At 42.4% G+C, this 11,014-nt stretch overlaps 1 pseudogene; it reads left to right on the top strand.

The window, feature by feature from the left end:
• Positions 1 to 648: 648 nt before the first annotated feature.
• Positions 649 to 11,014, top strand: part of LOC116672367 (cadherin-20-like) — a 98,174-nt pseudogene continuing 87,808 nt past the window's right edge.

Genomic DNA, 11,014 nt, shown 5'->3' with positions numbered 1-11,014 from the left:
TCTCTGAGCTCATCAACGACACTCCTCAGCCAGACGTCCAGAGACTGTTGCTGGATGGTGTTTTATCTGTTTTCCAATGGCTCAATATCTTCAATTAACTCCAATTATACTTGTTTAAGGCCAATTAATCATTAATTAACAGAGGGATGTGGGTGGTACATATTTACTTATTCATCATACACATTTCTTGTTTTGCTCATGATTATTTTATGAGCCAATTTTCTTATAATGTGTGCGCAGCATCCTAATCTAACGGACTGGCATCCCTGAGAACACATTCATCACGGATGTTAGACCATCACTTTTTTTTTTTATCCCCCCTGCTCCAGACAGACAGTTGATAAAATCCAGTGGAGAGCAGGGACCAAAAAAGTTAATAGACTATCACTCCCCCCTAAAAGGAGAACTGATTGAACTATTCAGGGGGTCAAATATACAGAGTGAGAGGCGTCTCTGCAAAAGCAAGAACAAGAAAAACTGGGGTAAAGTGAGTGAAGCGAGTGTGTGTATTTTTGAGTTCTGCGGGTTAATTCAGTGCCTTTCAGCTACAATTGCCGTGTCTAAACATCCACGAGCTGGAGAGCGATGGAGGGAGGGAGGGAGGCAGGGATGGAGGGAGGGGCAGAGAACTCACACAAGACACAAGAGGGAGAGAGCTAGGGAGGCAGCTGGTGTGAGAGCTATGAGCAGGTAGAGCGAGAATAAGCAACCGAGGGAGAGGCGGGGGAAGAGAGAGAGAGAGAGAGAGAGAGAGAGAGAGAGCAAAAGCAGAGGGAAAGGAGGGAGGGATGGAGTATTGTCTCTACACCTGAAGATTACTTTGTCTCACTTCTCTCACCCTGAGCGCTGGAAGGAGCAGCGAGGAGGGAGCAGAGTTGATCAGGAGGTGCCAGGTCTTGCTCTCCTGTTTTTTTTTCCTCCCCTTTTTCTTCTGCAGGGGGTGTGTGGGGGGGTCAGCTGGACTTCTCTGCGAAAAACCCCGGTGATCAGTCTCCACTGGAGAGACAGAGACATAAACCGACGGCGAGTCAAGGAGAGAAGACTAAAAAAAAACAAAAGAGAAAACTGCAGTCAATTGCGCTGGCTGCGAGGGAGGAGAAGTTTCACTAACAATCTACTACTGAGACCGTAACAAAAGGTAGGATTCTTTTTTTAAATATATGTCTGTGCTAATATGCATCTGATAAAACAATCCCCTAAGCTGGTGAATGTGACCACTTGCATCTGGATTACTATGAAATCCCCATCGTATATTCATTTGTTGCACATAATGACCAGAACAACCTGTTACAAAGGTAAGTCTTTAACTGCTTGCAGAGTTCTTCTTCCATCTGTGTGTGTGTGCTCCAATATCGTCTGCTGACTTTTAAGAAGTCGCAGCAATTTTCACTTGTTTTGTTTGACTGAGCCACATGTGGGGGAATGTGTGACCACAAGGTGAAGTAGAATAGAGTGGTGATAAAAGGAAAAACACAAAAAGCTGAGCGGAGAACGAAGAGAACAATCAGAAGAGAGAGAGAGAGAGGAAGAGGCAAAAGAGATCTGTGGGAGAGACCGGGTGTTAGATTGAACAGAAGGGGAGGCAGAGAGAGAAATACATGAGTGTTGTGGAGAGTTGCACAGAGAAAGAAAGTAAAAGAGGGATAAGAGGAGGAGAAGGAGGACTGGAGTGGCGGGGGCTCGCTGGCAGCCAACTCTGTAACCAAGGCAGCTGACACGAGGGAGAGCCAACAGGGGACAGTGGGATTTCTATTTTTCACCCTTGCCGAGATACGCCGGGGCTCTGCCAAGTCCCCTGCCTCATCCCCCACGGATAAAGATTTCATTGGGCAGAGCTGTGACCGAATTCATTAAGCATCTACATGTACTCTCTCCGGGCCGCTCTCACTCTCTTATGTTCTCCCAAACTCCCTCTCTACTCTCCGGCTGATACTCCCTCTCCCCTGTCTGCTCCTCCCCTCTCGCTTTCATTACAGTCTCTAACAGCCTCCATTCGAGTGTGTTGCATCAACAGTTGTATTTTGTAAAGCTTGGCAATGGCAGTGAATAATTAAGGACATAAGGTAGGATTCTTGAGGGAGGATATCCATCAAAAGGGCTACTTTTGGAAAGATTGGCCCCAAACCCAAAGTTGATCAGCCTTTATGCCGCCGAGGGCCACAGGAGATTTCACAGATGGAGACTTGGCGACTTTGCTAGTGTCGCGGGTAGTTGGGGAATTTTAGGCCAGTAAAGGGGTGTAAGATCAGGTTGACTTTTGCAGGTTTAATGTCAAACTGAAATTCTCTAAATACAGAAGACAAAAACTAAATTATGTATTCAGTATTCTCTTGCATTTCTTATTTAAAACTGCACTACCTTTTGAAGGACATGATTCCATTAAAGTGAGAAGTATAATAAATCATGTTATAATAGCATTGGATTACATGATTGTCCATAGGTATAGTGACATAATCACCCAGTTCTGTAATTCTGTAATGTTTTAGCTTCTTGGTTTGGTTTTGCTCCCCGGCTTTGCTGTTTCAGTCATTGATTTCTTTTCAGCAGAAGCAGGCATCTGTTTCCAGTGTAAAAGCTCTGATGAACTGACAGTGCTACCTGCCTGAACAGCCTCCAACAAAGTTCAATTTGAATGTTTTCTCACGGTTTTCTTAAAATAAGCACAGCTTTTTTTTTTTTTAAAGGAGGTCATAGTGAAAACGGAGTGAAATGTTTTTTTGTGTGTTCACAGGATATATTACAGTCTTTTCATGCCTTTAGAAGTCACCAACCCTTTAGGTGAAAGGCTGGTAAAAGGCTCCTTATTGTTTCCACGATGTGTGGCACTCGCAGTGAAATCAATAGCCCAGTAAAGTCTTAATTGAATGACTGCAGGGCCTGGAGCCTGATGGGGCTTTATGGGCTACCAGAAGGCGCCTTTGAGAGCGTGTGGGATAACAAGGACTCTGCCGGCATTGTTGTGGTCTGGGAAACAACGTCACATCACTCAGACATGCCTGGCAGGCGTCAGCGGCAAAGAGAGTGTGTACACCTGCCATTGAGCTGAGGCCAGTGTCATCTTACCTCTAATTAGCCTTTGTTCCTTTGAAACACTTTTTTTGGCTCATATGATCATTATGCAGCACATTTCCCCCGTGACATGTGACACCAGGGAGTGGTAGCGTAGATGTCATCATGGTGATCGAAGACGGAAAAGCACCTTCAGGGGAGAAACATAGTCGACAGGAAAAGGACAAATGTCAAAACGAGATGTATGTTTTCTGTACACGAAACCCCCTCGTAGGGTTTTGTAGCAGAGCAAATCCTTTTGTTGGAGTTGGAGCTCATCTGTCAAAGCTGTTGATGGATGGACTGACCCCGGGGCTTTTGAAGACACTTCCACACAGGCAAAATGCTACAATGCATACTCTTGGTCAGGCTGCAGAATCTCACCCATCACTTTGTTAACCAGTTTCCACAATGGAAAGCATGCAGATGTTTAATCAATTAATAAGTAGAAATTGTACACTGAATTAGTATTCTTTTCAACTGAAATGAATGGAAATCATTCTGTGAAGTGACCAGTAGAGATGTTCCAATACTGAAACCAGTATCGGGATCGCCTCCAATACTGCCTAAAACGCTGGTATCAGTGTCGGGAAGTACTGGAGTTTATGCAACGATCCGATACCACGTAATAAAGCCCTAAAGAAAATCTACGTTAAAGTAGTTGCTTTGTGTTCTTTTTCTGTCAAACTGGATAAAAAAGAAAGTTCTGTGGCGTTCATTGTTTGTGTTTGTTGTTGTTTCACAAAGAGTTTAACTTGAGCCAGACCGACAACAAAGATAGAAATCATGGGCGCCCGGATAGATTTGCTCCTCGGTGCAGCGGGCCCGGGTTCCGCTCCGACCTGCGGCCCTTTGCTGCATGTCATTCACCACCCCCCCTCTGTCCCCTTTTATGTCTTCATCTGTCCTATCATAAATAGGGACCGGAAATGCCCAAAAATATTCTTTAAAAAACAAAAAACAAAGATAGAAATCCTATCACATCCATACAGGGATAGCAGTATACAGTTGTTAAAACATAATAAAATATAAGACACACTGGTATCGGATCAGTACTCTGTATTGACCAATAAGCAAATTCAGGCATCAGAATCGGCATCAGGAAGCAAAAACTTTACATTGTTGTAGTCTTTAGATGACACAGACCAAATTTGAAGTTGATCGGATGAAATAGCATCTATAGTTTTGGGCCTACTTCCTGTTGCCACTTGCTATGACTTTGAGCCAATATCACCCTGTACATGTCGTCAGGGTTGGACTCTTATGAATCCTGACAAGTTTTGAGCCAATTAGACAATGTAGACTCAAGTTACACCCACTTCCTGTATCACTGGCGAATCGCACAAAATGGCCGCCCCGCCACAGCCATGCCCTATGATGAAAAGTTTTCTTTTAATAACTTTTCATCTTTTACATCTTAAGATGGCACAGACCAAATTTGAAGTTGATTGTATGAAATCTCTAGGAAGAGTTTGTTAAAGATTTTAAACATGTGGAAACGGCCAAAATCCCACAAATTTCAAACTTTCAATTAAAAATGCCGGACTTCATGTTGGCTTTAGGGTATGTCTCCAATAAGCTATTTTGTGCATCTTGACATGCTACATGTGTTCCATGTTTTGTTTGTCTACGTTCAACGTACTGCAGGGGCTCAATTTGTTTGATATTGTAGGGGACACTAGCGAGCCATTTTTATGCAACCATTCCCGAAACCCTTACAATACGTACGGTTTCACCAGGCTTGATGTGAGCGCCAAATTTGGTGAGTTTTTGAATATGAAAAGAAAGAAGCAAGAATTTCTTCAGTTTCAACAGAGCCTGTCAGAGCTTGGGCCCTAATAATTCAAAAAATTATCATCATTCAGTTGCAGAAGACTTAAAAATAGCAATTGAGACCATAAACACATTATAAAAAATATTTACTGAAGTAATAAATCAAGTGAGAAGTGGGTCACTTTTGCACACGCACGTGTCTCCCCCTGCGATCATTCAGATAGAATGCAGGTTTAAGGCACTTCCGAATTTGCAGTACCTAGCCAAACCGGATGCTCTGTCTGTTAATATACAGTCTATGATAATAACACATCGGAGGTTTCTGTATGTAACCATTTTTATTTTTTATGAAGGATTAAACACACACAAAAAAACAGACTTGGTGTGCAAAGGCCTTTACTTTCTCTAAATGGTTAAAGACACTTAGTCTTGGCAAAATAGGTCTGCAATTTAACTTGCAGTCTCTCTTAAAAAAGAAAAAAAAATCCCAACAAGCACTTTTCCAGAAGCAACTGTTGAGCACTATACGTTAAGGAAGAGGCACACGGTGGACAAATGGACCGAGGCAGCTAAGAATGCAACTGTTATTCAAACGGTCAGTACCAACACTTCCACCTTAAAGAACACCTACAATGACTCCCTGTGAGTTTTTTTTAAACACAAGCAACAGGTCCCCTGTTCTCCCCCAGTGTACAATAATTGGTGTAATTCATACGTGTGCACAGGCCAATAATTGTGTGTTAGTTGGAGAAAATTGCTCAAGTCCAGAGCCTGATCCAGAAGATGCAGGTTTTCTTTTTATCAGGCTGCTCCTGCAACCTCAGACAGTGAATCATTCCATCCCCTCTTGGGTTGAAGAAAGCAATCATGTTTTGATTTCATTTTTTTTTTTGTAACCAGGATTTTGTGACTCTCAGGCAATGGATCCATTCAAAATGAGAGCTGCTTATAGTAATAGACAGAAACACCTCATCTCTGACATTAATTTGAATTGATTCTCCCTGGTCCTTTTCCCCCTGCAGCTCTTACAAGGTTTTGAGAAGGAAATTTCAAATGTTCAAGGCCACATGTAAAAATCAATTTCTAAATGAAGCCGATCTAAGAGGCCAGCTGCCTGTCTCAGTAGTCCTCACTGCGGACAGGAGAGCTGCACATACCAAATGTGCTATACTGTTGCATGGTAACTGACACGCTGTAGAGCTCATTAGTTTCCACTAACCAGTTGGGATTCCTATACAACAACAAAAACCCGCTCTGCCTTTCCCATCCACAAACAATGATTGGCATAATTTGTAGGCTACTTACACTGCTCATTTTAATGATCAAGTAGACAAATCAAAATCACCAATAAACCGAATGACAGAGGTTAAGACACTTTGATGCCATCTGGTTTGCTGTAAATCTTTCAGACAGTGCAGTGTGCAGACACGTCACTGTCCAAATACTATATATACACCAATAAAAGCATGGCTACAACCATGTTTTGTGACAAGACACAAACATATATGTTAACACTAGTTCAAACAAAGGACAGTCAAATGCAGCTGCAAAAACTGGCATCAAACTGGAACTCTCCATTTTGCAATCTGCTGCAAGTCAGCTAGCAAGCTAATGGCATGTAGCTAATGTGTTGTCTTGAATATTCTAGCCCCAATGGTTCCCGAACACTTTCCACGTGAAGGACCCTAAAACTGACACCACGTAGACCACAGACCCCCATTTACTAAGAGTTCCTCCCAGGGTTCCCCACTTGTATAGGATACTTGCTTTTACATGTTTTATTACTTTACATTACATTAAGTGTATGAAATCCACTACCAAAACAGTCATGAATTCTGTTATTGTGTTACTTATGGAATTATAGTGAAGATAATAGTGAAAAAATAATTCCCCTTTTTGCTGGGGATCCATTGTAACACCCTCTAAGGACCACTGGCTATCCTCGGACCCCACTTTGGAAACCACTTTCTACCTTAATATTACTCCTCAAATGGACTCATCTGCTAGCTTGACATTGCCAGACTAAATCACAAATGGAGGTTCAGTCTGAAACCTGTCAGTTAATTTTCGATTTCCAAGAGCTGTTGTCGACGGCCGTAGACTAAGATTGCCTCTTGACTCAATTGGATAGACCTACAACCAATGAGATCAACAGAAAGTGGCGTAGTGCTGAGCAACGTTCACGTGTTGACAGACTACAGCGGGTGGAGATGAGGTGTGATGGTGTAGCATCCATTAGAATTAGAAGACAAATATTTTAACAGAAAGTTTCAGATCAGCTGCAGCCATCTTGGGTTATTTTGAAAATGCCTCTTTATTAAACCAGGTTTATGCTTGTTGTGGTTTCCCCTTCACATAGCAAATGTTGCAGGAAGTGTAAAGCTCTGCAAGTTTACAGTCATCGTCTGAAAGCCACCCCCATTGGGGCCGGAAAAAAAAAAAAAAATCTGTTAAGGCCAAACCTCAAGTCCCTTGAGCGGCAGTTCTGACTGTGGCCACTACTGCAAAATCCCCACACAGTCCAGTGTATGTCCTTAGAGCCTGGGTGAGGGGCTGTCCATTGGAGGATTCAAAGAAAAATGTCTTCTTCTGCCAATAGAAGACATTGAGTAGTTGAGGAGGCTGTCCCCCTTACTGAAAGGTCACCAAACCTAAGTCATGCAACAGCACATGTGCTCACTGTCAACCTATTCAAACATCCTACCAACACATTCATCACACCCTGGATTATAGCAGCATAGCCTTCAATATAAGTGCAAACCATGGTCCCTAATAAGATCAAAACCAAACATCTCTCAGGCATAGGTGAAAAAAATAAACAGCTAATGGACCGTCAGCAAAAGCCAAAACAATCATCACGTTACATAAGGAATACAGTGTGACCTTGGTCCTGGCAGACAGTGATTACGTTTTATTGGCCCAAAAGAAGGAGCCCAATACTCAACCAATGTACTCTGGCGGAATAAAATGGAGCGTGTTGGGGGAATGAATTATAGTCTCTGGAGTCTGTGAGCTCCAGTCAACTTTTCCTCTCATATAGCAATAGAAGGGATGAGACGCTATAAATCTTACCCAGAGGTCCATTAGGTTTCTGTACTCTGCAGCACACAGTATACGGCTACTCTCTCTTTTTCTCCCTTTTTTGTGTCTTCTTTGTCCACGAATCTTTGGCTCAGCCCTGACAGTAAAATGATGTGTCACGGTAATTCATGTTATTTAGGATTTTCTATGTGTATTTATGCCTTTTTGAGAATATATAGTTCCTGTCTCAGTAGCATGTTGTGTGTTTAATTCAAAGAAACCCCTGAATTACTAGAAATCACATAGAGGACATATCTCTGTCAAGCTTACACAAGAGGTCTTCATGGGGCCAAGATCTTGGACATGATTTACAGTTAAACCCAATGTACGCAAGTGACAACAGATACAATCTGAAAGGGATCCAAGAGACGGTCACACCCCGTCCAAATGACCAAATTCACAATGCAGTACCGCCACCTACTTCTGCTTTACAACAGCCGCCTTCCTCCAACCACCACCGCTGTTGGTCCTGCCATCCAGACAAGCACGTCATCGGTCACACTCTTTGTTTGGCGTCAAAAAACAATCTATATGTGACTTGTACGCACCACATAATCAGAGCTGATTGTAATTCCGGAATCTATTTTACGAAATTGTGACAGACCCGAGATCAGCAACTATAGATATTTTTGACCCAATTAGACTGAATTGGAACAAACTTGACCCAGCACAATTCTGATCCATAGTACAGCTTTGATTCTTTTTAATTCCGGGCTGTAATTTCTCAAAATTTCCCAGGATTACTCAAGTTTATAAAATGAGTGCCATCAAAATTTTAACTTTAATGGCGTAGTGCAATCAAAATCTATGATAGCTCTTGTGAAATAGGCCGTGCCTGCTTGGGTTTGGCAGAGGTGGTAAAAAGGTTTTGCCAATTTTTTTTCAATTGCTTTAAATCCGCTGTGCATACATTGGCATGGCCTGTAATGATACATTTGCTCTGATCTTTGAAATTCAAGATGAAATTAATTTTGCTACAGAAGTTATGAATGAAAAAGTTACAGGTTATTAAAAAGAGCCCCTTTCCGGTGCTCCTCACTAAAAAAGCAATCCGTTTTTTCCTGGCTCATGGCCGAATTTTCCATTAATAAAAAAAAATATATATATATATAAATATATATATATATGTATTCTGTTTCTGCTTTAACTGCAGCCGGTTTCTTCTCCTTCTCATGTCCAGGCTTGCTGTGAAACCTGTTACTAGTTCTGTATTTGAGTGCGTGTGTGTGTGTGTCTATGTGCGCGTATTTCATTGTCCATAACCTCTAAAGACATAGGTGTGCGGGGGATGGGGTGTGTGTGTTTGCATCAGCGCAGATTGCTCATGAAATATGACCCCTAGAAAAGTTTCCTGTCCGCATTCTCCTCCCCTGAACTCCAATCCATTATCTCCAGGTATCAAATTCATCCCAACAGGTGTAGTAGAGTGTTAAATGATATGGGCCCATGGCAGTCTGCCACAGACGCCGGGATGAAAGAGAAGCACAAGATCAGGTGCCGAGTGCTGGCTCTGCTTATACACACTCAAACACACATATACCAGCATGGCTTACACATTTCACAGGGGCCCCATACTGCAGTTATCACCCGCATCATCTGCAGCTGCGAGGGAAGTGAGAGCGTCACGCCATGACAGTCATCTGATTGAAGTTTAAGGGATTTTTTTTTTTCTTTCTTGGAGGAGATGTGACTCAAGTTTTGAAGACACATTGTAAGATACAGTTTGCTCTCTGATTGGCTGGAAAGCTTTTATCTGAGCTTCACTCTGAAGCATCATTTTTTTCTTCCATATCGCGCGGCAACCGATCGATAGCGAGAGTGTCATGGAGACAAAGGAGACAAAGTCAGGAAAGAGAAGTCTCACATCTGTTTCTTTCCTGCTGTTTGCTGAGACACGCAAGAATTGCTAGTTGTTTGAGGAGAAAGAATAAATCTTTACTCTACACCTTTTTTACCTCAGAGTACTGGAAATGAAATAGTTTGGATTCATCCACTCAAGTCAAACTCTACAACACCATGATCAAAATGATCCTTACTCAAACAAGACAGACACATTCTGTTAAATTGCTGAATTCATCTTCTAAAACAAAAAACGTTTTTTATGCTTTCGGAGCAGCTACAATCAACATGATTATATTAGTAATGGATCAAATGACAAATTATAAGGTAAAGGAGGCGCTGGCAGAGATAAAGTCACAGATAAATATCACTAGATTCTGTAGGAGCTTCAAAGCTTCTTTAAGCTCATTAGCAGCTTTACGGATGCTGTTTTCAGTGAAAAGTCTTGAAAAAAACACTGTACACTAATTTCCTAGCCTGGAAATCCAGACCCAAATCCAAAAGATTAAGGGTCTGGCATTGAGGAATGAAAGTCGCCCATCTCGAGGGGCGGCATCAAGCGTGCATTTGGAAATCTCACTGCAGGCAATTGGATAACACTACGACCAATCACAACAGCACACAGGGTGACGTATCCAGAGCCCCATACGCTTAGTTACCAGCAGAGCTAACTGGTAGATTACACTGTCATTGGTATAGCTCGCCTCTGGCCCGCATGTGTCAGATACACCGATGTGATTGGTGCGGCTCAGCTACAAGGGCATAGTTAATGAGCAGCATTACTCGATGCCAGAGTAACTCGCTGAGCAAATTCAAATTGTGCTATCGAAAGAACAGGGTCTCGCAGGGTAAGTACTTTCCAGCACTTAAAGTGGCCATATTATGAAAACAATCTCCTTTTTTGGGATTTGGGGTGTTATTTTGTGTCTCTGGTGCTTCCACACGCATACAACCTTGAGAAAAAAAGTATACATGCTGTTTAGAGTAAGATACAGGTTTCTGAATGTCCTCTGCCTTCAGTTTTTGGGTGAGCTGTTCAAAATCTGCACGGCTTTCGTTGTAATTAGCCGAGACGGCTAACGGTAGAATGCTAGTGCTAGCATGCTAGCTCGTTCTCAATAGCAAAACACTGCTACAAAACACACTAGTTGACCATAATCTCCAAAAGAGCTACTTCCATGTCCCTGTTCTGCAGGTATTCCAAGTGACCCTCGTCTAGAAGACGTCTCCCAGCTAATCCTGCCCTGACCAAAGTTGGAGAAAGAGTTATCTA

This window comes from Etheostoma spectabile, chromosome 22 (assembly GCF_008692095.1).
Source record: "Etheostoma spectabile isolate EspeVRDwgs_2016 chromosome 22, UIUC_Espe_1.0, whole genome shotgun sequence".
NCBI classification, from domain to species: Eukaryota; Metazoa; Chordata; class Actinopteri; order Perciformes; family Percidae; genus Etheostoma; species Etheostoma spectabile.
The sequence above is the reverse complement of the archived record's forward strand: the minus strand, read 5'-3'. Positions and strand labels throughout refer to the sequence as shown.